We start from the raw sequence: 24,311 nt of genomic DNA, 5'->3' as shown, positions 1-24,311 counted from the left end.
CTGCCCAGTGGAGGCGGCGGAAAAATACTCTCTGGCGCAATCTCTGGCGCTGTGCCTCAGTGTAGCCACCTTTCAACGTTCCTAGGTAGTAGTTCTTACACAAACAGTACGTTGATTTGCATACTTCATAAGAGAGGGTAACACAAAAAAATCCTTCTTGTGATTCTCTACGAGACTGGCGAGAATTTGGCAATTTTTCCCGAAACTCGTGACTACTGTGGGACTGATATTTAGATGTGAACCTAGGGCATTTTGCCGGCCGCGGTGGTCTAGCGGTTCTAGGCGCTCAGTCCGGAACCGCGCGACTGCTACGGTCGCAGGTTCGAATCCTGCCTCGGGCATGGATGTGTGTGATGTCCTTAGGTTAGTTAGGTTTAAGTAGTTCTAAGTTCTAGGGGACTGATGACCACAGATGTTAAGTCCCATAATGCTCAGAGCCATTTGAACCATTTTGAACCTAGGGCATTTCGAACTATGATGCAGGTAACAGCACATTGTGGCGATCTGATAATCGGTAGGTGAATGTTAAAATACTCTTAGATCGACCACCCAACTTAACACCTTCCTGGTTCTGGATGCGCAATATCTATTGTGTACGATCTCGGTGTGATCGTCAGCAAAAGGAGCCAAAAATATACTCCACTAAAAGCACCATGTTCAGAAACGGTGTCGAGAAGATCGGTGTTGAAACTGGTTGCCATTATCGTCTAGCTAAGTAACACCCATCTAAGTAAAAAGAGAAGGGAGTTGTCATTACGTCACAAACTTAAAGCCGACGTTCGCCATCTTCCATAGCCCAAAACGTTAGTTTCATCGCATTTATACCCCGATGATTCATCGTAGCTATGCTTCCCCGTGACGTCACTCTCACGTGTCCGTACTCAGTTTTGATCTTTGGGGATATCTTTCGACGCTTATGGTCGTATCTCAAATAGTATCTGGCGCTTTGATTGCGTGGAGTCGTAGTAGTTGCATCAAGGATGCCAGCTTATGTCGTCTGCGAGCCTGCTAAGAGATACGTCCGTAATCTAAAATTTAAAGGAATCACTTTAACTCGTAAGTGGAACTGTTCAAACAGTATTTTCGTTTGTATACGTGAGTTGTGGATGCGCTGTTTATTTTAATTTTTTCTTTGTTTTTCGCTGACTGCCAAACCGCAAATGCTCCGACATCCAAGCCACACCGTAGAGAGAGGTCTCGTCCCCGGATAACATTCAGCTACGTGACCGCACTAGTTGTTGGTGCAGCATCTCATGCCCTACATTCCGATAATTACACATTGTTCGCATTTTCTCACTCTTTGAAAAAGATTCTGGCTAGAACAGCCGGAGACAGTGGTCATGTGTGTGTGTGTGTGTGTGTGTGTGTGTGTGTGTGTGTGTGTGTGTGTGTGTGTGTGTGTGTATGTGTGTTTTGCTGCCTTTCTGAAGAAGGATTTGACCGAAAACATATGAACACTGTTTTTGTCCCGCCTGCCTGCTGCTCGGCGTGTGAGTAGCAGTCTGTCCGCTTCACTATATAGTTATTCCCTCATGACGTTTGTTGTAAATAATCCGCTGCCTTTCAGCAGGAAGAATTATGTACATAATTACAATACCGGAAGAAAAAAAGACATTCATTACGCCACATTATAGTTTTCTGTAGAACAAACACGGTTTCGCAATGCTACGACCAAAGTTTTGATTATTAACCGAGTGATATAAAATGCCTGGCATAAAAAGTAATATTTGAAACTAAACTGAAAACGTTCTTCTTTGACAACTTGTCCTATCCCGCAGAACATTATCTATTATGGTAATGTGGGGTGATGGGTAGAAATTAAATGGTTCAAATGGCTCTGAGCACTATGGGACTCAACTGCTGAGGTCATTAGTCCTCTAGAACTTAGAAGTAGTTAAACCTAACTAACCTAAGGACATCACAAACATCCATGCCCGAGGCAGGATTCGAACCTGCGACCGTAGCGGTCTTGCGGTTCCAGACTGCAGCGCCTTTAACCGCACGGCCACTTCGGCCGGCTAGAAATTACTTACTAACGTGTTTGCCTTTAGTAAAACAAACTAATAAATGATCAGCATGTAGGCACATTTCCATAAAAAAGAAGTTAATATAAAATGACTCGTTCCACATCATTACGATTTATCGTGCAAATGATGCGTGGAACATGCAACTAACTAATAGTGTCTTAGAAAGTATGGCGCAGATTTTCATGCTTTGAAAACTCAATATAAAATTCAAAAGTAAAATGTATTAGATGACCAAAGTAGACGTATATTCGAGTTGTGGTATGTTTGGTTATTCCTGAAAAACATACAGTGTTAATGGCGATAAATACTCCGGCAAAAGGAGTAAAAAGGCTATTGTTGGGAAGGTAGGCCTATCTGTCAAACAGGTTAGGCTATCGTACAAAAGAAATGAGTTCTGTACATGTTAGAGCAAAATACCCGTTTTACAGGGTCTTCTATTTAAGTGTCAGCAGTGGGTTAACACCACCTAGTAACTGCCATATTAATTTGTTCAGCTCTACCAGTGTGTCTGCAATATAAAATTTAAGCGTGATCACATATTGACTGTGGCACTTGATTGACAGACCCATTACACGACTGTGATGAGATTTATATAAATAGGAGTTCTTGAGCAAAGCCAGAAAACATACACGTCATTCATTCAGATACGTAAACATGGTAATATCCTTCCTTCAACATGATGTTGTTGTTGTGATCTTCAGTCCTGAGACTGGTTTGATGCAACTCTCCATGCTACTCTATCCTGTCCTTCAACATAATCGACATAAATACCTTCACTGTATAATTCCAGTACCACTAGTGTTACCATTCTACTCTATAGTTAAATAACTCTCCATACAAGACACAATTACGTTCATGTAAATATATTCCATGTATTATGTTAAAAACATCAACTCATTTATTTCTTCTCTCATATTGTCGATGCTGACCTACTAGTCTAAATAATAGTGTTACAATTCGGACAGGAGAAAAATCTTCCGTTCCCAGTGTGGTTTTGCTACATCGATTACATTGCATAAATACTATTATTCATGGGTTCATAATCCAATTTTCATCAACCAGTAGCAGTAGACTTCACTGGGTACATAATCAAATTTCGTCTATAATATAAGTGGACGTTAAGATTTCATTGAACATGATCGCCTCATAAACCACATTGCGCAGCTCATGATCATACATATCAAACCACATTAAGTTACATTCTCTTACACAACCGGCTGTATTGAGTCCCGGACATATTATACAGCTACGCTTTAAAAGGTACTGCGAGAATAGTGTACCATTTGCGCTTAAGCGCGTTTGCACGAGACCAGCGATTACTTCATTTCATTAAAGTCCAGGAGCAGCTGACAAAACAACTGAACATCCATAACATCTCTTACAGTAGATAAGTACTTAAACCTTTGTAACTGCATTCTTTTCGTTTAACAATAAATAAATTTGTAAATACAGCAGACAACAGGCTACTACACCAGTTGTTCAAGTAAATGCAACTTGGTTAACAGCTTCGCTCGAAGTAAAACATCTTGCGATGTATACTAGTAGTAAATAACGTAAAGAAAACGATCCTTATCGACTCCGTTTTTTCAACAATAAACAAATAAATGAGTAGTAAGTCTATCTTGCGTCAGGTAGCTAATTAAAATACGTAAAATCGTAAAAGTCTTGGAATGCCCTCAACATGAAATGACATAACCACCACTGGGACTTGGAGAGCAAAATCTTTTCTTTACCTTCTACATTATCTGCACGATTCCGTTGAACAATACACTTCTTATTAGGAAAGACATCTCATCTTCGTGACGTAGCATGTGTGGCCAATACTTAAAATCCTTCCTTTCACAGACAGTAATTCACATAATAAACTGAAGAGCCACAGAAACTGGTACACTTGCCTAATGTCGTGTAGGTTCCCGGCGTGGCGAGCAGGCAGAAGTGCCGCAGCACGACGTGGCATAGACTCGACTAATGTCATAAGTAATGCTGGAGGGAACACTATGAACCCTACAGGGCTGTCCATAAATCCGTAAGAGTACGAGGGGTGGAGATCTCTTCTGAACAGCATATTTCCAAGGCGTCCAAAATATGCTCAATAATGTTCATGTCTGGGGAGTTTGGTGGCCAGCGGAAGTGCTTAGCTCAGAAGAGTGTTCCTGGAGCCATTCTGTAGCAATTCTGGAGCTGTGGAGTGTCGCATTGTCCTGATGGCATTTCCCAAGTCCGTGGGAATGCATAATACACATGAATGGATACAGATGATCACACAGGATGCTTACGTATGTGTCACCTGTCAGAGTCGCATCTAGAGGTATCAGGGGTCCCATATCACTCTAACTGCACACGCCTCACATCATTACAGAGCCCCCACCAGATTGAACAGTCCCCCGCTGACATGCACGGTCCATGGATTTATGAGGTTGTCTCCTTACCCGTGCACGTCCATCCGCTCGACATAATTTGAAACGAGACTCGTCCGACCCGGCAACATGTTTCCAGTCATCAGCAGTCTAATATCGGTGTTGACGATCCCAGGTGCGGCGTAAAGCTATGTGACGTGCAGTCATCAAGGGTACATGAGTGGGCCTTCGGTTCCGAAAGCCCATATCGCTGACATTTCGTTGAGTGGTTCGCAAGCTGACACTTGTTGATGGCCCAGCATTGAAATTTGCAGCAATTTGCGGAAGGGCTGCACTTCGGTCTCGTTGACCGATTGTCTTCAGTCGTCGTTTGTCTCGTTCTTGCAGGAGCTTTTTCCGGCCGCAGCGATGTCGGAGAATTAATGTTTTACCGGATTCCTGATATTCACGGTACACTCGTGAAATAGTCGTACGGGAAAATCACCACTTCATAGCTACCTCGAAGATTCTGTGTCCCATAGCTCGTGCCCCGACTATAACACCACGTTGAACCTCACTTAAATCTTGATAACCTACCATTGTAGCAGCAGTAACCGATCTAACAACTGCACCAGACACTTGTTGTCTTACATAGGCGTTGCCGACCGCCGCGCCGTATTCTGCCTGTTTATACAGGGTGTTACAAAAAGGTACCGCCAAACTTTCAGGAAACATTCCTCACACAGAAAGAAAGCAAATATGCTATGTGGACATGTGTCCGGAAACGCTTACTTTCCATGTTAGAGCTCATTGTCTTCAAATCACATTAATCATGGAATCGAAACACACAGCAACAGAACGTACCAGCGTGACTTCAAACACTTCGTTACAGGAAATGTTCAAAATGTCCTCCGTTAGCGAGGATACATGCATCCACCCTCCGTGTCACGGAATCCCTGATGCGCTGATGCAGCCCAGGAGAATGGCGTATTGTATCACAGCCGTCCACAATACGAGCACGAAGGGTCTCTACATTTGGTACCGGGGTTGCGTAGACAAGAGCTTTCAAATGCCCCCATAAATGAAAGTCAAGAAGGTTGAGGTCAGGAGAGCGTGGAGGCCATGGAATTGGTCCGCCCCTACCAATCCATCAGTCACCGAATCTGTTGTTGAGAAGCGTGCGAACACTTCCACTCAAATGTGCAGGAGCTCCATCGTGCATGAACCAGACGTTGTGTCGTACTTGTAAAGGCACATGTTCTAGCAGCACAGGTAGAGTATCCCGTATGAAACCATGATAACGTGCTCCATTGACCGTAGGTGGAAGAGCGAAACTAAAATGAGCTCTAATATGGAAATTAAGCGTTTCCGGACACATGTCCACATAACATCTTTTCTTTATTTGTGTGTGAGGAATGTTTCCTGAAAGTTTGGCCGTACCTTTTTGTAACACCCTGTATATCTCTGTGTTTGAATATGCATGCTTATACCACTTTCTTTGGCGCTTCATTGTATGTTACGTAATATATGTCCTCGACTTAATGCTCCTTCCAAATATACCTTTACATTCCTACTCTCATTACCACAAAACTTAAAACAAGAACATCATTAATGACAGTCTCCTCGGGTTTGTTGCTGTACTCTAAAATCAACACGATCCACTATTTCGGCCATCCATCTATCCGTCATCTTCAGAGGACGCTACTGCTGCTGCTGAGTACCGCTGAAAACTGATCCAAGGCGGCAAATCGTCATCCTATCCAGGTTTCCATATCGTTCCACCCGTCACAGTTGCTTTCCACCAAGCCTGGGTCTGTGGCGCCGCCCATAGTAAACATCTTCGGCAACGATACATCGCACTCGAAGACTATTTTCAAACACTCGCGCTATCAAGAGTTATTACGCCTACTAAGCCTACAAAGTCACAAAAAGAACATCATTAATTTCTCCATTAGTAATTATTCCTCCTTCACATACACTGCCTTCAGACCTTAATCCTACTCATTACGGGTTAAATGCATTTCAAAATCAGTTTTACAAACATCGTACACCATAGTATATTCCTAGGATCTGTAAACGCTTTTGTAGGGGTTGCTTGGAACTTATTCACTGTTTCAAAGTTACTTTGGTATTTATTACCCCAAATAGCATTTTCTCCTCTTAATTGACCAACAACAGTTCTAGACCTTTTAATCTCAAACCAATCACTGGGAAACACTAACTCAAAAGACTTTAAAAATATAGTCGGATACAGATCCCAGGCCGCACTGGACGGAGCAAAATTATGTAATTACAACTTCTCTACCGTGGAGACACCAGTGGGCTATCACAATGTCATGCATTCCTTAAACCTTAACTTTTCTATCTGTTGGGTTAGCCGTTGTTTTGTTTGGCCCATTGATTTCTCTAACAAAGCTACATCAGTTTCTACTGCTCTTACCTTTTTGTTAAGTTCAGACTGAACTTTCTGGGTCCTATTAAAATATATTTCTACATTAGATCATAGCTCATTAGTTTGTTTTACACATTTGCTATCCACTGCCTCTACTTGTTCAGTTAGATCAGACTTCAGTTGGGTTAGATTATTATATAACATATCAGTTTCTTCGTACCAGTTCTTACATGCTGTGTCGTAAAAATTTTTAAATTCAGAAACTTCATTTTTAATGGCACGAGTAGCTTCCTTTTGTCCCTTTCTCAATTTATCTATCTGTCGATTAGTATCAGCACTTAGACTATGCATGTGTTCCGAAATCCCTTCCCTGTCTAGTCATTTCAACAACACACTGAACTGAACTAAAATCAGCATTAAATTCTGTTCATAATGTCTTAGTTCGGTTTAGTTAATTCGATTTTTATGTTACGTAATTAACCTTCAACTTATTCAGTTTGACAGAATGAGTGTCTAATTTAGATTCTAACTTAGTCTGGCTAGCTCCATTTCTTTATGTATGTTTTGTATAATACTACATAAACTAGGTTCCTCCTCACCCTAGAATCACTTCCCTTTTGACTAATCACCTACTCCTTGGGACCTACATTTACCTTAGACTTATGCTTTTATCACTATCACTCCCAACAGTTTGCGATCTTGTCATAAAACTGACCTCTTCTCCGTAATTCACATTCAGCTCATTCTTATTATTTCTTCTCCTTTCACGTTTATTTTAATTAATTATTAAAGTAATGTCTTTAAGACTTATCTTAAACATAGGGTCCGGCAAAAAGACTCCCCGTATTTAAAAAGGTAGTTACAAACAAAGAAAGAAAGAACGGAAAAAATACTTTTATTTGTGAACAACAAATAACATGGCATTTTACATCAGTTGCTCTTCAAGATTATTTCCGGTAAATGACGTCTTCCATTGTTGATACATTGATGAAGCCTTTGCAGGAAGTTGTCTATTTTTTCGTGTCATTTCCGATGGAATAACAGTCACTTCCTGCATGATTGCCTCCTTAGGTGCTTGCAGCGTTGTGGGGTGATGTTTGCACACTTGAGCCATTAAGTGTCTCGAAATAAAATAATCACAAGGTGATAAATTGGGTGATTTCGTTGGCTACGCAGTATGTTGTCTTGAGGAGGGAAGACGTCCGGGAAATAACTCTCCCAGAATTTCTACTGAACGACGAGAAATGTGAGCTGTGGCTCCTTCTTGTTGGAACCAGCGTTCTCCCTCCTCGTGGTCTCTAACAACTTAGGTCGGAGGAAGGTCTCTATCATGTGACAGTAGCGATGACCACCTAGTTCCATACTAGAGTCAGTTAACTGCCAAACTACCCTGGCAAAAAGGCTGCCATTGCCATTGAGGCGAGCTGACTGTCGGTAGATGAATATTAAAATACTCTTCGAAAAAATGCGGACACCATACACCAGATTTTAGCCACGATGCACCAAATTGTCACACAATTGGTGTGAAATAGACATTACTGAAGTTCCTGAGGGTTTGCTGCTACCCAATACCTGAGAAGTGGAAATGGGCCTTATCCGAAGAAATTAAAATATCACCAACGGGAATTTTCTGAAGAGTGTTCTCACACACAGCTCTACGAGTTTCAAAATCTCTCTCACTTAATTCTTGGGTAGCCAAACCTTTGTATGGGGGCATGTGAAGATCTGTGTGCAAGATTCTTCTTACACTCCTATCAGACAATGCCAGGCCTGTTTCAGCGCCGAAAACTGGTGATTGTTGGACTGATGTTCCCACACGCGCCACATTTTCTAGCGTTACTACAGTCTGAGGTCGGAACAGATTTTCTTTTCAGTGAAGAAACTGATACTGTAAAGTTTGATACCCATACTCTAATAGTTTTTCTACCAGGAACAGAATCATGTCGGCCAAGTTCGATCCGAATGCGAAATGCTTGCTGAGTAGTAATCACAGAACCATAATTACGAACACACTCGTCCACAACAGAAGGAAGGTGCTCACCTAGCCAAGCTGTTGCCCCTACTGGAAATGGCATGTACACCGCTCTATCGATCGATACATCCTCTACATAAGTATCCCCACCACAACTCACAAAGAGGCCACTCCAAATATGGGAGGTCTTTTTTCCAGGCACTCCATGAACGATAAGACGCACAGTACAGCTGGAAGGTTGATCAGCTGCTGACGGGTTGTGAGAGCAGTCCAAAGACCCGCGATGTGTCGACTGCATTCACAGCGCCTCGGTAGAACAGCAACCAGCGATCCTTCAATTGTTGAGCCAGCAGAGACATTGACTGGTGCTAAGCCCCCAGCTAGTTGCCATTGACAGCTTTGCGCGCCAGCAACGCATACGCTCGCTTTTGACAGCTGCTATTATGCCCGCTACTCGCCTGCTCGCTACAGCCGACCGCTACACAATCCAGCGACTCGGCCTTGTAGGTCGATAGCTAGCACCGCGTTCCCAGCTGCTAGGTTCATGACGCACCAGGTACATCACCAGCTCCGGCAGCTTGCCATAAACAAGCGAGCAAGCAGAAGTGCTCTAGTCCGCTCAGCTGACTTAACAGCCACCGCCGCTCGCATCGCAGAGAAGAGAGTACCAACAAATCTCCGACCTCTGCTTAGACAGACACGTGTCGTCTGCCCCAGCCGTACCACACACTGCCGCAGATGTCGTGAGGGGTGTGTTAAACTGCACTTCCCGCCGAGATGGGCAGAACAGCTCCCTCAGTGCCGCACGTATTTCACGAGTCGCCTCTGGCCACCTACTTCCACCCAAAATTCTAACTACACTACTGACCATTAAAACTGCTACACCAAGAAGAAATGCAGATGATAAACGGGTGATCATTGGACAACTATATTATACTAGAACTGACATGTGATTACATTTTCACACAATTTGGGTGCATAGATCCTGAGAAATCAGTACCCAGAACAACCACCTCCGGTCGTAATAACGGCCTTGATACGTCTGGGCATTGAGTCAAACAGAGCTTGGATGGCGTGTACACGTACAGCTGCCCATGCAGCTTCAACACGATACCACACTTCATCAAGAGTAGTGACTGGCGTATTGTGACGAGCCAGTTGCTGGGCCACCATTGACCAGACGTTTTCAATGGGTGAGAGATTTGGAGAATGTGCTGGCCAGGACAGCAGTCGAACATTTTCCGTATCCAGAAAGACCCGTACAGGACCTGCAACATGCGGTCGTGCATTATCCTGCTGAAATGTAGGGTTTCGCAGGGATCGAATGAAGGGTAGAGCCACGGGTCGTAACACATCTGATATGTAACGTCCACTGTTCAAAATGCCGTCAATGCGAACAAGAGGTGACCGAGACGTGTAACCAATGGCACCCCATACCATCACGCCGGGTGATACGCCAGTATGGCGATGACGAATACATGCTTCCAATGTGCGTTCAACGCGATGTCGCCAAACACGGATGCGACCATCATGATGCTGTAAACAGAACCTGGATTCATCGGAAAAAATGACGTTTTGCCATTCGTGCACCCAGGCTCGTCGTTGAGTACACCATCGCAGGCGCTCCTGTCTGTGATGCAGCGTCAAGGGTAACCGCAGCCATGGTCTCCGAGCTGATAGTCCATGCTGCTGCAAACGTCGTCGAACTGTTCGTGCAGATGGTTGTTGTCTTGCAAGCGTCCCCATCTGTTGACTCAGGGATCGAGACGTGGCTGCACGATCCGTTACAGCCACGCGGATAAGATGGCTGTCATCTCAACTGCTAGTGATACGAGGCCGTTGGGATCGAGCACGGCGTTCCGTATTACCCTCCATATTCTGCTAACAGTCATTGAATCTCGACCAACGCGAGCAGCAATGTCACAATACGATAAACCGCAATCGCGATAGGCTACAATCCGACCTTTATCAAAGTCGGAAACGTGATGGTACGCATTTCTCCTCCTTACACGAGGCATCACAACAAAATTTCACCAGGCAACCCCGGTCAACAGCTGTTTGTGTATGAGAAATCGGTTAGAAACTTTCCTCATGTCAGCACGTTGTAGGTGTCGCCACCGGCGCCAACCTTGTGCGAATGGTCTGAAAAGCTTATCATTTGCATACCACAGCATCTTCTTCCTGAAGGTTAAATTTTGCTTCTGTAGCACGTCATCTTCGTGGTGTAGCAATTTTATTGGCCAGTAGTATAGAATCAGTGAATTACCGAAACTATGCTGACCAAAAAGGTCGCCAGTGTGGCAGCGTGCCAGTCGGTAGGTGAAAATTGGAATGCTCTTATATTCGAGCCGAACTTAATACATTCCCGAGGCTGGACTGACAAGAACTATTAAGTTTGATCCAGGTGCGATAACCATCAAAAGGGGTCAAAAATACATCCACAAGAAAAGCGCAGTGTTCAGTTCACTGTTCAAATTCATTACAACTACTATCTGCGAGCATAATATTGATTAACAGTCATCATTGAGTGGGAACTAAAGGACCCCACTCACGAGTGACAGATCGCAGCTATCTTTCGCGTAGTGACCGCTTCGTAGATCACATGTGTGTGGGTAAATCACAGCGATCGGTCGTTGATCGCTGGTCACATGGATATCTCAAGCAATCTCACGGATCGTATGCAATTCGTGCACGCAGTACGGCTGCCTGATTGGTTAGCAGCGGTGTGAGGCAGTATGTCTGCGACTCATTTCTCTGTCTATTAAGAGCGCTCGTGCAGCTTTCTTTCGTTTCGCTTTGCCCACGAGTAAGACATATACGTCAGAATTCATAGTTATCCACGGACCACGAACTGTTCTGAGAGGTGAAGTGGAAGCCGGAGTTGCCATCTACATTAACAAGTAATACGAAGTACACCCTCCGATTTTGCGATGATTTAACATTTTGAAGCTTGTGCTGTATAACTAGAATTGATGGGAACTTCATAGTGGTTCCCTCTTTTGATTTTGATTTTTTTGTGAGATAGCTACACGAATTATTAACCTCTAAACAGAATGACATAGTACCTAATGAATGTTAAGAGAGACATTTTAATTTAACTGTTCAGGGTAAATATGGTGCACAGTTATACCCAAGTCCCTTTTCATTTGATATAATCTAACTCTGCTTCATACAGCTTATGACAGGAGTTACGGTAATCAGTAGTGCTGCTATTTGCAACATCTCTAGAGACACGTGGCGTAAATTGTGTAAATCCTTGCGGTTAAATCATGTGAGTAATTAATAAAAATTAACTGAAGACTAATAAACGTAAGACGAAGATGTGTACAACCCTGCCATCAGTGAAAAATGTAATACATTCTGTAAAATAATGCACAGTTCCCAAGAAAAGCGTTTTAAAACTAGTTTAATTAATTGTAATTCTTGTTTGTTTGAAATTTATGAGTTGCAAGAATTCGCAGTGATACAGAAATCAACTACAGCTGATGGCGGAAATAGTAGCTCATTTTCCATAGCAGAAGTTTCCGACACAGTGACGTTCATAATTCTGATCGAAATTGGTTGGCAAATCTCTCGAGTGTGTGATGTTGAGGCGATCGATCGACTGCGACCGATATCACACACGAGAGATCGCTGCGCTCCGTTACTCGCAAGGGGCCGTTAAAAGGTTTCAGTTCGCTCGGAGATTATATAAAATAGAAGCAATAATCAACTATTACTTCTTCTAGTAATAATTTTGATTTGAAATGAAATTGTGCATTATCTTAAAACCTTAAACTAATATTCACACCATAATTCTTTCACCTTACAAACATCGAACTACAAATGAAAATGTGGATGATTTTGTAAGGTAAGTTCATTTATGCTCTCCCATAATCTCATTATATATAATGTGCCAAAATAATCTCTAACTTCACTTAATAAGTATCTTCAGTTTATAGAAAGAGCCTTGCTCAGGCGCTCAATAAACAGTCAAATACAAATACAACCACAAAACTGATTACATATTATTTCAAGCTGTATTTCTCGTGCAATAGCGATTGCACCCCGATGTTCTTTGGCTGTCGATACTTTGTCTCCCTGTTGTCAGTGCTCACTCAACCGAGTGCCTTTCACCTCTAGATACTGCGTGACACGTTACAAATAAATTTACAGTAAATTCCGGAATACCCTTAATTACGCGCCAGTGGTATGTTGGAGCGAAATACGGTTGGCATCCCTGCACACGCCTGTGTTTAATGTGTAATTGCCGGAAGTTTCATTGTTGTGTGTCTGTTAATTATTATTCAGTGCTGTATTGAGTACAACGTTGTGTCGCACATTCTGCGAATTTCGAGATGGCAGAGTTAGAGGAGCAATGCGTCTGGATTAAATCTTGCGTGAAACTCAGGGAACGCTTCACAGAGACGTACCAAATGATGCAGGAAGCCTATGGCGGTGAATACTTAAGCCGTACTCGGTGTTACAAATGGTCCACGCGGTTTAAAAATGACCGGGCAGAAGTGAAATGCGACCCTCATGCAGGACGCCCTTCGACGTGTACCAACGACGCTCATGTCACGTATGTCAACGAAATTGTGCGGGCCAATCGAAGATTAGATTAGATTAGATTAATACTAGTTCCATGGATCATGAATACGATATTTCGTAACGATGTGGAACGAGTCGAATTTTCTAATACATGACATAATTAGGTTAATATAACAACATACTTAAGTTAATATAACAACTTTATTTTTTTGTGTTTTTTGTTTTTCTTTATTTTTATTTTTATTTTTTTTATTTTTAAATATTTTTTTTCTTTTTTTTCTTAATTTATATCTAAAAATTCCTCTATGGAGTAGAAGGAGTTGTCATTCAGAAATTCTTTTAATTTCTTCTTAAATACTTGTTGGTTATCTGTCAGACTTTTGATACTATTTGGTAAGTGACCAAAGACTTTAGTGCCAGTATAATTCACCCCTTTCTGTGCCAAAGTTAGATTTAATCTTGAATAGTGAAGATCATCCTTTCTCCTAGTATTGTAGTTATGCACACTGCTATTACTTTTGAATTGGGTTTGGTTGTTAATAACAAATTTCATAAGAGAGTATATATACTGAGAAGCTACTGTGAATGTCCCTAGATCCATAAATAAATGTCTGCAGGATGATCTTGGGTGGACTCCAGCTATTATTCTGATTACACGCTTTTGTGCAATAAATACTTTATTCCTCAGTGATGAATTCCCCCAAAATATGATGCCATATGAAAGCAATGAGTGAAAATAGGCGTAGTAAGCTAATTTACTAAGATGTTTATCACCAAAATTTGCAATGACCCTTATTGCATAAGTAGCTGAACTCAAACGTTTCAGCAGATCATCAATGTGTTTCTTCCAATTTAATCTCTCATCAATGGACACACCTAAAAATTTGGAATGTTCTACCTTAGCTATATGCTTCTGATTAAGGTCTATATTTATTAATGGCGTCATACCATTCCCTGTATGGAACTGTATGTACTGTGTCTTATCAAAATTCAGTGAGAGTCCGTTTACATGGAACCACTTAGTAATTTTCTGAAAGACAGTATTGACAATTTCATCAGTTAATTCTTGTTTGTCAGGTGTGATTACTGTACTTGTATCATCAGCAAAGAGAACTAACTTTGCCTCTTCATGAATATAGAATGGCAAGTCATTAATATATAATGACTGAGTGCCCGAGAGTTTGAAGAAGAAAGTAACGTTGCAGTTGGATCATGTCATGAAATCCTAACACAGCTGCTTGTAATACACCGTGTTGCCGCCAGAATGGTCGCACGGCTGATGAGTTAAGACCAGAAAGACCTTCGCCTCGCAATCTGTGAAGAGCTTTTGAATCGCGCAAAAGAGAACGAGATTTCCCTTAAGAGAATCATAACTGGCAATGAGACGTGGGTCTACGGTTGTGGTTCCATCTTCACAATGGGTCGGGAAAGGCTCTCCAAAACAAAACAAAATATCGGCAGGTCAGATCAAATGCCAAAGTCATGCTTATAGCTTTCCTTGACTTTGAAGTATTAGTTCATCATGAATTCGTGCCACAGAGAGAAACTGTTAATCGATGGTATTATCGGGACGTGTTGCGAGGCCTGCGAGGAACGGAAACGGCCTGAAATGTGGCGAGACAATTCATGGCTCTTTTATCACGATAACGCACCATCGCATTCATCCCTGCTGGTGCGGGACTATTGCACAAAAACCGAAATCACTGCGTTGCCTCATTCTCCGTACGGTCCAGACCTCACCCCTGTGGACTTTTTTTTTATTTCCGTAGTAGGAAAAACCCGCTAAAAGAACGAAGATTTGCAACGACAGACGAAATAAAAGAGAATACACAGATGGCGCTTCGCGCGATCTAGCAAGAAGCTTACCAAGACAGCTTCTGGAGGTGGAAACGGCGTTGAGGGCGGGGTATCAATTGCGGAGGAGAGTATTTCGGAGAGAGTCCATGCACAATAAGTAAAAGGTAAGCGTAGAAAAATGTTGTGGACAAAGCTCCGGAATTTTTTGAACAGACCTCGTATATAACATCTGCCTCATTAGCACGAGTATATTCCCCCCACTATATAATTCGCCTGGTCGCTCAGTAGTTTTATATGAACAATATGTCATCTTTAGACTGCACACGAGGATAAAAAACTTCATCTTGCAGTCGTCGTTGTCAAACCTTTACAACATTTTCTGGCATTTAAAAGCAATAGCGAAGTATTTTCAGATTAAGCTGTTAAGAGACACACATCAAAGCCTTTCAACCTGTAGAGTCACAATCACAACTACAAGACGCCACTTCTCGTTCCACGCTGCAGTGTCACAACAGCTGCATGAGTGAGCATCCACTTTTCGGTGGCGACACTGTAATGCTGTCACCACCTTCTGCCACTACACTAAATGTTAAAGTTGATTGTACTTCGTTATGACACTAGTCTTCTATAACCACTAAATGGCAGCATTCAAGTGCTCTTGGTGGTTGTGTTTCGAAGCACAGGCAGTCTGCCCCAGATTTCGCGGAATTATCGCTGCTGTGCACAAAATTACAATGAAGTCCATTCAATTTCAGCGTGTCTTCATTTCCTTACTGAAAAAATGTCAAACAAGAGGTAATGAGATAGAGTTTCGCAGTTTCTTGAACTACGCCTGACAATGTTGTTGAAATTTTAATCGGAGAAAGTAAATGTGTGAGTGTGTGTGCGTGTGTGGATGCGTGAAAACACGTAATTCTTATAAAACAGTGACGTATCCTCATTCTGGAAGTTGTTTTTGGATGACTAAACAAATATGTAATGAAATTAGAGAGGCTGAAAATGATTGTGGATTGAAAGAGCAAGCATTGTAGAAATTGTGGTTTGGATGCGAGAAATAGCCCCTAGTGTGATGTGATAGTTCTGAAAGTAGAAAGTAGAAATACTCAAAGTACAAATGTTAACAAATAGAATAAATTTCTATAATCTCAGAAAAGTGGTGTTTCTGCAGATGATATTCACAAGCCAAGTGTTTTATGCAACTGCTGATTGGTTTGCCACAGCAGACAGCACTTTCGTGTTCTGTGTGTAATATCTTTTACAAGTGTTTTGGCTGCCTCTTTTTTATTCCGGCTTAGAATATATTTTGGGATCGAAAATTTGGGCTCTGTTTCCTTGTTTTTAACTGTCTCCTCAGCTCTATGCCACAAACTGCACTATAACGCCGGCCGGAGTGGCCGAGCGGTTCTAGGCGCTACAGTCTGGAACCGCGCGACCGCTACGGTCGCAGGTTCGAATCCTGCCTCAGGCATGGATGTGAGTGATGTCCTTAGGTTAGATAGGTTTAAGTAGTTCTACGTTCTGGGGGACTGATGGCCTCAGCAGTTAAGTCCCATAGTGCTCAGAGCCATTTGAACCATTTTTTGCACTATAACGTTTTTATCCACCCTGCATCATCTCAGATGATGCAGTACTGAAAACTGTAAATTTTTGGTGTAGATGGTAGCTCATACTGCCACAGCAATTTCCCCAGAGATATGGCGTCACTACGTGTGTGAACGTGGCTTCAAGGATGGTTGTATTTAGTGACACCAATAGCCTTCTTCCTCCACTAGAAAGCACCATTCGGTTCCTCCGTGCCGTCTGTATTTCAAAACTTCGGCATTCTGCCCCAGTTTTCTTTGATTTTTGCTGCTACAGACGGTTTGATTTCAGTGTTTTTCCATTTTCTTACTGAAAAGGTCAAAAAGTGACTGGCAAGTGTAATTTCGCACATTCTGGAACCATGTGAAGAGTAACCTGACATCACTGTTTGATTCTTTGTCAGAGGGAGAGATAGACAGAGAGTACATTATTCTGTCTCTTTTACGGCACTATTTCAAATTGTTTGGCAACCTGTCTTGTGGTATTCGCCCAGTATGGTTCCATACCACGTAAAAACGAACTGTATGAAATTTTGTATCAGTAGGTTTATGAGGAGGGTTGCCCCTGGGCATTCACAATAAAAGTATCCAGAGATAAAAGGATCATCAACTACGCAAAATATTCCATCTGCATAAAAAATGTATACATTACGAAATAAAAGTTGTTTGTTTATTTCGGTCTCCTTAGCTCGAAGCGTTCTCATTTTACAAATCGCATTGGTTGAGTCACGTGACTGGTCTATGACTCCATGACTGGTAGAGAAACGGGAGAGTGAGCCGGGGCCAGCTACAGAGCTTTTCCCCCTCTAAAACGAAGAAAATGACGCACGTTGAAAAGAGTATACGAATGGGACTGAAATGGATAGACGTCATGTACACGTATAGACAAAAAAAGTCTACAAACTCAGAAAAAGTAGATTATTTATTCAAGAGAAAGAGCTTCACAAACTCAAGAAGTCAATAACGCGTTGATCCACCACTGACCGTTATGCAAGCAGTTATTCGGCTTGGCAGTGACTGATAGAACTGTTCGATGTTTTCCTGAGAGATATCCTGTCAAATTCTGTCCAACTGGCCCCAGATGTAGACCAGCGCGTTATTGACTTGTTGAATTTGTGAAGCCTTTTCTCTTGAATAAACCATCCAATTTTTTCAGAAATTGTGATGATTTTTTTGTCCCGTTCGGATAATCCTTCATGGTGCGGCGTTTCTTTTGTCTTACAGCGTAACACAGAGGTTCTCTAGGCTCATCAGTTCTTTTCAGGATCCATTTGTGGTCCACGCCAGTCGTCTTCCACTTTTGAGGGAAGGTAGCAGTCGTAGCAAGTACAATATTTTCGTCTTATTTCGTTTATGGAAGATAATTTATTTTCTCAGGTATTACTCGCATAAAATAACAGTGAGCACAATTTCCTCCTGTTAAATAAATATTACTGTTTGTATTTTACTATTGTTGAGAGCGTAAGTTATCTGGGCATCCAAGCGCCATCCCAACTGTGCGAGAAATGGCAATTCATTGGCAAAGCACTAATTTCCACACAGGCTTGAGAAGCTCTATATACACTGATGGAAAAATATCGCAACACCATAAAATAATGTAGTGTCGTGAAATTTCGGGAATACATTTGTCCACGTAATATACTTAAGTGATTAATATTACGAAATTACGTATTAATGTAAGCGCGAGGTAAGCCCTCACAAATGTCAATTGCTGGTACATTAATAACCGCTGTAACCGCCAGAATGTTGAATGCGAGCATGCAAACGTGCATGTATTGTGTTGTACAGGTGCCAGATGTCAGTTTTTGGGATGGAGTTCCACGCCTGTTGCATTTCGTCGGTCAATACAAGGCCGGTTAATGCTGGTTGCGGATGACTCTGGAGTTCCATGACGTCCAATATGTGCTCGATTGGAGACAGATCTGGTGATCGAGCAGGCCGGTGCAACGTGTCGACACTCTGTGTAGCATGTTGACTAACAATAGCTGTATGTGATGGAGCGTTATGCTGTTGGAAAACGACCTTTGGAATTTTGTTCATGAATGGCAGCATTGAGAGGCACCCACATGCCTTGCTCATACTATGGCATCAAGCAGTCAGGCCTGCAAGATGAGTGGTCTGCCAAGCGAGTGGATTTATTATTATTTCTTGCGAAACATCAATGACTGATTATGAGCTCTAGTACCCACAATTAAGCTACAAATTACTCTCCTGTTTGAATATTACGCAACGGAAACGGATAACGCACATCTGACTGTTAGGAATTTACACAACTCTGATTGCTCACTACGCTCTGGCAATACCACTTTTTCTTTCTTACCCATCGGCTTTGTTCAACACGTGGCCATCGCATTGAATATGAATGGCGCACACACTATAAATTCTGTGTATCGTTACTACACACTATTCGAAGAACAACACCACCAATCTTTTTCTTTTCACTATCTTTTTTATTCCGATAAATTCTATTATGATTAAAAGATAACCTAAACACACCATTACATTTTATACAACAATTACACATGAGAAACTCCGCCCGGTGGGCGTGGCTTTACACTGGTGATTCTCTATCTTATGGTCTCGTAATTATCTAACGCTACAGTGCACTTTCTGGATAGGATGGTGGATCTTTTGCTATATCTCACACTTCGACTGTCACACCCATCATCACGAAAATTTACTCCAGGCCGAGCGGTACAAAAAGGAGCTACTCTCCCATGCAAACCACACATACTTAAATTACATGAAATACATCACACTGGCAACATAGAATGCATCGCAAAGAATAGTCACAACGTTAGAATCACTTCACTTTCAGCTTTCCCACTTCAATTAGTATTCATCCCAGTTTCACATGACACTGTCACACTTTGTAACTTTTCTTTCCTACTACGAACTCTGGAGGATATATGCACGTCTTCCTGTGCAATGCAAGCCAAGGTGCGTTGCTGGATAGACGGCTGACTCACCTTGCTTCTCTCTCAAGAGTATTAAAGTTTGAATCTAGCGTCACACGAAAACATAACACGCAAAGGTAATATTAAGATCATATTCATCTTTCCTACCACGAACTCTGGTGGATATATGCACGTCTTCCTGTGCAATGCAAGCCAAGTGGCGTTGCTGGATAGACGGCTGACTCACCTTGCTTCTCTCTCAAGAGTATTAGCGTCTGAATGTAGCGTCACACGGAAACATAACACGCAAAGTAATATTAATATCATATTCGTCACACACGCAGGTCCTCAACTGATACCTTGGACGAGTACTTCTCTTTATCCTTTGTCTCATAAACAGATTGAGAGTCACACAGTACTCACCACGTGGAAGTGCTTATCTCTAATTGCAAGTCCTGCACACGCCATTTCTTAAATATTTCTAGCTTATTGTACACACGCCAGTAATTCAGCTTAACTTTAGCACTCAGAAGTATTTCAACTTAGTACTAGCACTCGCAAGTATTTCAGCTTATTGCTACAGGTGGTTTCATGGTGACCGTTGGTCACTTCCGAAGATAATTACGATCCCCTTAATATTACCTGCCTGTCATTTAATTCCCCCTCTAAAAATAACTGAAATAGAGAAATAATTATTCCAAACTGCTCTTAAGTATCTCACATGCATACCATTCTCTCCACTCTTTTGTCTTTCCGGAGCAAACCTAAGACAGGTCTTACCAACACAAGATCCAGCGCCAGAGTGCTGAAACATGGCCGTTCTTCAGGTCATCTCGCACCTCCGCTGAGGTGGGGGAGCATCATGCTACCGTATTGGTCAGCCACATTTCAGGCGCTCAGAGATCAGGTAAATTTCATCTCTTTGGTTCCACCAAAGGTGACCAAACGACCGTCTCAAAGATTATCATATATTGCACATTCACTATCTGTGGTTAGCAGACAACCACACATTCATTCATTTCACAGATCTCACCAAATTGGATGTAGGGATTTATTTTGTGGGAGTGCACATGTGATCAATGAAATAAATTGTCCTTCTTTCCTACATTGGTGTTCGGCTTCGGTGTATTAAGTGAAATTGAGTTATTATTACAAAAAATACGTTGTTCTGACAAGAATAAAGAAGAATGTTGTGCCTATTTTCAATGTCGAGCAGTACTGTACCCTTTCAGCATAACATGTCGAATCACCAACCGGGCGAGGTGGTGCAGTGACTAGCACACTGGACTCGCTTTCGAGAGGATGACGATTCAAACCACGTACGGCCATCCCCATTTAGGTTTCCCGTGGTTCCCGTAAATCATTCCAGGCAAATACCAGTGTAGTTCCTTTCAAAGGAGAGGGCCGATTTGCTTCCCCATCTTTGACACAGCCCAAGCTTGTGCTCCGTCTCTATCGACCCCAAAGTCGGTAGGACGTTAAATCCAGTCTTCCCTCCTTCGAATCGCCAGACTGACGTATAAATTTGCAGACACGCTGCGTGAGGTAACCACCAAAGTGCTCCTGCTGTCATACAAAATCGGACCCCAGACCATAACTCCAGGTGTAGGTCGAGTGTGTCTAGCATGCAGACGGATTGGTTGGAGGCCCTCAGCTGCCCTTCTTCTAACGAACACACCGCCATCACTGGTACCGAGACAGAACCAGCTTTCATCACAAAACACAACAGATATCCACCTTGCCCCCTAATGAGCTCTCGCTTGACACAACTTGTGGTGTGCGTACTGTAAGACCTTCGGTACACACACCATCAGATTATTTGACGTGTCGCTCTAATGAAGTAGGCGAGTGTCAGCAATATGTCTCATGGTCTTATCGTGGCGTGTTTATCTTCTGCCTTTAAGGAATCATTTGCACTCTCACAGACAATATTTAATTTAGTTAACTTAGATTATATGTATCGATTTTTTAAGACAAGAGAATGCAAAATAAAGGAATTAACACCGCTCTCCTGTCACAGCCAGTAGGCATCAGCACACTCTTATGTTATTCGTTGTCCTAGAAGGACGTAATATTTTGTGTGGCTCCACAGTAAGCCATTTGATATTTATTTGCAGAAAGGAGGCGCAGAATTAATAAGTCGCTCTCATTTGTGAATTATCTGCAATTATTTAGATAGAATTTTACGTGTCATATATATTGCAATGTACACTCCTGGAAATGGAAAAAAGAACACATTGACACCGGTGTGTCAGACCCACCATACTTGCTCCGGACACTGCGAGAGGTCTGTACAAGCAATGATCACACGCACGGCACAGCGGACACGCCAGGAACCGCGGTGTTGGCCGTCGAATGGCGCTAGCTGCGCAGCATTTGTGCACCGCCGCCGTCAGTGTCAGCCAGTTTGCCGTGGCATACGGAGCTCCATCGCAGTCTTTAACACTGGTAGCATGCCGCGACAGCGTGGACGTGAACCGTATGTGCAGTTGACGGACTTTGAGCGAGGGCGTATAGTGGGCATGCGGGAGGCCGGGTGGACGAACCGCCGAATTGCTCAACACGTGGGGCGTGAGGTCTCCACAGTACATCGATGTTGTCGCCAGTGGTCGGCGGAAGGTGCACGTGCCCGTCGACCTGGGACCGGACCGCAGCTACGCACGGATGCACGCCAAGACCGTAGGATCCTACGCAGTGCCGTAGGGGACCGCACCGCCACTTCCCAGCAAATTAGGGACACTGTTGCTCCTGGGGTATCGGCGAGGACCATTCGCAACCGTCTCCATGAAGCTGGGCTACGGTCCCGCACACCGTTAGGCCGTCTTCCGCTCATGCCCCAACATCGTGCAGCCCGCCCCCAGTGGTGTCGCGACAGGCGTGAATGGAGGGACGAATAGAGACGTGTCGTCTTCAGCGATGAGAGTCGCTTCTGCCTTGGTGCCAATGATGGTCGTATGCGTGTTTGGCGCCGTGCAGGTGAGCGCCACAATCAGGACTGCGTACGACCGAGGCACACAGGGCCAACACCCGGCATCATGGTGTGGGGAGCGATCTCCTACACTGGCCGTACGCCACTGGTGATCGTCGACGGGACACTGAATAGTGCACGGTACATCCAAACCGTCATCGAACCCATCGTTCTACCATTCCTAGACCGGCAAGGGAACTTGCTGTTTCAACAGGACAATGCACGTCCGCATGTATCCCGTGCCACCCAACGCGCTCTAGAAGGTGTAAGTCAACTACCCTGGCCAGCAAGATCTCCGGATCTGTCCCCCATTGAGCATGTTTGTGACTGGATGAAGCGTCGTCTCACGCGGTCTGCACGTCCAGCACGAACGCTGGTCCAACTGAGGCGCCAGGTGGAAATGGCATGGCCAGCCGTTCCACAGGACTACATCCAGCATCTCTACGATCGTCTCCATGGGAGAATAGCAGCCTGCATTGCTGCGAAAGGTGGATATACACTGTACTAGTGCCGACATTGTGCATGCTCTGTTGCCTGTGTCTATGTGCCTGTGGTTCTGTCAGTGTGATCATGTGATGTATCTGACCCCAGAAATGTGTCAATAAAGTTTCCCCTTCCTGGGACAATGAATTCACGGTGTTCTTATTTCAATTTCCAGGAGTGTATATGTTAAAATGAATATATGTTTTATTTAATCGTATGCTTTTCTTTGTTTTAGTAATTTTAGTCACTCCATTTTCATGATTGAAGCTGAGGTCAGATATGAGACTTTGTCTACAAAAAAAAAAAAAAAAAAAAATACATAATGAGCCCTGGCTACGTTCCGTACATCTTTGGACGTGCGATAAATTCACGGCGTAAATTTTAATCTCTCAATTACTTACTCAACCAAACAAACAATAATTATTATTTTACAAATTATTATTATAATTATATTATTATTATTATTGTTATTATTATTTTATTTTTTAATTTGTTAAATGCCGTTAGGTCAGATGATAGAAATGCCAGTTGCACGCTTAGAGTAGCAGATTGACGGTGACCAACTGTAAACAGAACTTGACTAATTTTCACACACATTTATTAAAATGATAAATAACATAGATATTACGTAACTTGATTCTGGATGCTGTTTACAATTGACAATCTGAAGTTCCATTGGTCTTGATACTTGACAAAGTGTCTATACATTTCTCTTCATGGCTATGTACAGGAATATAATAATCTTATTAGGCGCAGACTGAAACTTGACTACAGACTAATGCAGACTGACTGATCGGAGGTCTGTACACCCGTTGTAATACCTCGCGCGTTCAGGTATCACTGCGCGAGTGTGATCCGCGAGGAGAAAAGGTTCTACGTTAGCAGCAATCTCATTGGCTGCGTTACATATTAATACGCGGATCGGCGGAAGCAGAATTTGGTCCGTTTCTAAGACGGCGCCATGTCGTAGTGCGGAGACGGACGAGCGCTGCGCCTGCGCTGTTGTTCTTAGCGGGGCGCGCTCTAGTGGGAAAGTTGTGTACGCGCTGACTATGCGGAACTATGTACACGACACAACTGAAGTCTCAAATGACGGTTGTTTGGAATCAGTGAAATGCACGCTACAGGGCACCTAGCTCGGAGCTGTCCTTGAAGTAACCGGTCTCTAACAGTTCGTTGTGTCACTGTGATGCCAATTACTGCTCAGATTGTTGTTGCACTTGCAGTACGATGTGCCAGAGCCAGACGCCGAACACAGTCGAGTGCCCTCTCGATAGTGCCAAGTGGCCATCCGGAGGCAGGTCTTCTTGCAAACGCACATTCTCGTGT

The sequence above is a fragment of the Schistocerca piceifrons genome, chromosome 2 (assembly GCF_021461385.2).
Source record: "Schistocerca piceifrons isolate TAMUIC-IGC-003096 chromosome 2, iqSchPice1.1, whole genome shotgun sequence".
Classification (NCBI taxonomy): domain Eukaryota; kingdom Metazoa; phylum Arthropoda; class Insecta; order Orthoptera; family Acrididae; genus Schistocerca; species Schistocerca piceifrons.
This window is presented reverse-complemented; position numbering follows the sequence as displayed.